The sequence below is a fragment of the Apaloderma vittatum genome, unplaced genomic scaffold (assembly GCF_000703405.1).
Source record: "Apaloderma vittatum isolate BGI_N311 unplaced genomic scaffold, ASM70340v1 scaffold9319, whole genome shotgun sequence".
NCBI classification, from domain to species: domain Eukaryota; kingdom Metazoa; phylum Chordata; class Aves; order Trogoniformes; family Trogonidae; genus Apaloderma; species Apaloderma vittatum.
Window position 1 is genome coordinate 28166 of NW_009735767.1, and position 4159 is coordinate 32324.

The window sequence follows — 4159 nt, forward strand, 5'->3', positions numbered from 1 at the left end:
GAAGTCTGCTGCTGTGCCAGAATACAGTTCTCCATCTGTGGGAGGACATAATTGTAAGGAACATTTCTCAATTTTCCAGTCATGGTAAGTCATAGAAAGCTGTCAGTCCTATGTTTATATTACACTAATAGGGATAATGAGAAAATTACAAAGCAGTAAGCCACATGCAATGTATTGTCATTGAAAATATGTAATTAGACCCATTTTCTCACTTCAGAATTTAACTGTAACCTCTGGCAAATGAGTTGTATCTCCTGACTGCCAGTGCAGCCACTTTTCAAAAACATATTTGGACTCTAAGGCTGGAACATTGACAACTTATACACCTCTCCCTGGCAGGCAGTAGTATGCAATCCCCAAAAACCTACCTAGCTGTGAAGTTACCCTGTTTCAGAGAGGAGTTTGGACTGGAGACCTCCAGAGGTTCCTCTCAACCTACTGGGGGTTTGTGATTCCATGTTTGGAACTGGAGAATCTAGTTCATTCATTCTTGATTCAGAAAGTCCTCAAGCCCTTTCAGTTTTTCGTACAGAAACTGTCTTTGGTGTTTGTTTTTTTTTTTGTTGTGGGTTTGCAGCTTCTTTTTTTCTTTTTTTTTCTTTTTTTCTTTTTTTTTCCCCTGAGCAAGCAGATCGTCAAAAATGTCATATTCTACAGGAAAGACAGAACATGCCTCTCTCCTTCAGCCACCTTTGCAAGCGTGATACTGGCAAAGGGCAACAGCTAAGGGAGAGAATAAATGAGATCATTCTCTGCTACCTTGACCCTATGCACATCACGGTGAACAAGAGAAAAATTGACCTGAGATACTCATTCTAAAAATGGAACATACATAGCCTGGCTGGGGATGAGACTAGTAACACTGAAGTGTCCCTTCTCAGCCAGCTAAAAGTACCATGGAAGAGACAGAGAGAGAGACAGTCTACATTCAAAGAAGCAGGTCAAGATAAATACCTGCCAACTGCTAGAGAGAATAATACTAACAAGTACATATTAACCAGACCCACTGAAAACAACTAGGGATCAAAGAAGAACACATATCTTTCTGGCATTAATGTAGAGTTTGTCCATAAAATTACTCTGGATTCAAAATGCTAAAAATACATTTTTTTAGGAGTGTGCCCTTTTACACCTATATGTGAAATGAGATACCCTTTTCTATACCTTTAATATGGAATTAAAAAGTAGTTTTTCGAACTACTATTTTCAAGCTTCCCATCTTAAAAGGATCTCTGGTGAAAAGGACAAGTTTGAGGACAAAAGAACTCTTTCTTTAAGCTAAGGTAATAAATTTTTCATGGTTGTGATGAACTCTACAATATCCTCACTTTAAAATACCCTTTAGGAACAAGTTTATCATTTTCATGGCAATTTTAGGCATTTCCATGGTGGGACAACCAGATTCAAGCATGCCCATTAGATATCACTGGCAATTTTTCCCTAGAACACTGACACCATGAAATTATCAGTTGAACGTACAGTGGCTCTGTACCATATGGTAGTCATGCAAGTCAGGAAGGGTGAAAACATGATAGTGGAAAAGCGCGGAATTGAATGAATTCACAGCAGAGATTAGAAGCAAATAGACCCGTCGTGCCCCGCAGGAGGTGTAATCAGAAGTGAAACAGAACAGCATATCATTAATTAACGGTTTATCATTCCTCTATGTCATTTTCAACTTTTTTTTTTAAGGGGAGACAATCACTTAATTATAGTGATTACTATGTACAAGCTATGCAGCTGAGATTTGAAAGCACATAAAACCGTTCTGCTTGTGAAAAGGGCTTTGATGCTGTGCTTAACCTTTCTTTAACCTTATCTTCATTTTCTTGTCTTTCAGTCCCTAGTGATTTCTGACAAATCAATATTAACTCAAAGGGGGAAAGAAAAAAACAAGACCTGTTTTGCTTCCTAGCTACCAATAAATCTAAAGATCAATCGAGAGAGAAAAAAAATCCATATTTAATACTACCTTGTTAAAATTAAATTCAGCTCAGAAACTCCTGAAAACTATATATTTGCAACATTTAGAACTGTAAGGGGTTTTGACACCTCAGCTTCTAAGTCATTATTTAAACACCACTGAAAGTAATGTATCTGCTAGACTTATTCATGCTACTTGTGGCTCTCGTGGTTGGTGCTTTTTAATCAATGGTAATAAAAGTTTTGCCAATAATGGACTTTAGCATGTTCCAAAGGGGGAAAGGTCTGTAGGTAACTAGTTGAACTTTCTTTGCTTTCTACTACAGCCCCTCCAAGTTTAAGCACACGTAGCACAGTGCCTGCCGTTTGTACTGATTTGCTGTAGTCATGCAAAAAGGGGATTTTGACTTCTTCCAGACAGAAATACCACAGAATACCATTTATTTTTCTAAGGCTTCAGATAATTTTTGCTAAATTCAGGGTGAGCCTCAAGTCATGTCCCAGATGCGCACATGCTTCGAGTTAGTGCTATTGAAAAGCTATGTGAGGATTTTGCCTCCTATCTAGATACAAGCACATTCCTCCTTGTTTTTCTATGCAGTTCTTCTTTTGGACTGAAATTTATTCAATGCTGGTCTAGAAAATTATTCTCTAACATCATGCATAGTCTTCACTGTGCCATTTCCATTGTCAATAGTTTTAAAAACAGTTTTCATTAGGAAGACAGTGGAAATGAAGAGTTTGAACTCTGAAAAACATTTCTCAAGGGGAAAAAATGAAGGATAAAACAAAAAGTTACTTTGTGTTTCCAGCCCACCAGCATAAAGCAATCATTGTCCAGAACAAGCTGATGGCCCTCAGTTGGTTGCATAGGAAAAGGCTTTATGTTTTGGACACAAACCACTTTATCCTATAGGAGTGGCATATTGACTTATGAATGAGCACAGAAAAACATATATTGCCTTTATTAAATAAAGAGGCAACAGGTAAGGCCCATAGTAATGCTTTTCGGGGGGAGAAATCATTTTCCAACATACTGTATGTAAGCAGCACGGAATTGTGAACACCTCCCCAGGTTCACTAGATACAAAGATGCTAAAAACTAAGCAGTTTACATTTATTTCATGAGTTGTTTCTATTCAGCTTTTATAGAACGTTGCATTCTTAAAAATGTTTTTGGAAGAAGCGTAAGCTTCTTTTTTTGAAAGAAATAAGAGAATTGAATGGATGGAGAATATAGGTGAAAACAAACCTTGAATGTCCTGATTGCTCTCTACTGGTAAAAGGGTTCCCAAAAGAAATCTTCTATCCTTGGTTAGTAGGTTTATTCACTGAAGTTAAGATTTTCATAGTAGTGGTTTGTCTTCCCTCCTTTTGATTTCCCTCCTTTTAAAAGTAACAGCTAAAACTTCCTAGAAAGCAGAACAACTCAAAAATCCTGAACCTTATATGTACTTAGTAGCTATTTTCTAACCAAACAACAGTAAAGTTCCTTGATACGAAGTGTGTTTCAGAACATACTGATACATGTGGAAATATTAAGGCACCTAAATTGAATTAACAAAAATAAATTGTAAATAAAAAAGATACAGGAACATATATAGTTTTGAGGATTCTGGATCATCAGCACTTTTGAAAATCCCAGAGGGTCATTTCCTAAAGAACAACTGATGATAATGAGACAACGTTGCCTTCTCTGATTTCTTTTTTTTTTTTTTTTTCACCTATCCCAATACAATTGCTTTAGACTAGTACATTCAGTGATATTTTTCCTGTGATTACATTCTTTGGAAATCATGCTGCCTCTCATTTTCCTGCTGCCCTGGAATCCACACTAGTGGTGCTCAGGGACTGCTTAGTCTCTACATTTTCATGCATTAGCCCACTCAAATGGAGACTGTTAAGAGCACATAGATGGGAATGGCTCAATAATCTCTTACAGTACTAGGAACAAGTTATATCATATTTCCAGCTGGCATTTACTTTAAAGTAGAGTATCAATAGCTAAATTAAATGAACAATTCTAAAAAAAAAGTATGAAAAATATTTGCAGGTGGATGGAACAAGGAATATATACTGGAAAAATATGGAAGAATTTAATAATTATGAACTGTTTAGTTTTGGTTTGGTTTATTTTCAAATATTTTCTTCTTTTAAATTTTATTTTAGGAAAATTGAAGATCCTGTTTACACATATAAGAGTTTATTTCAGCTGAAATGTAAAATTGGAATCCTG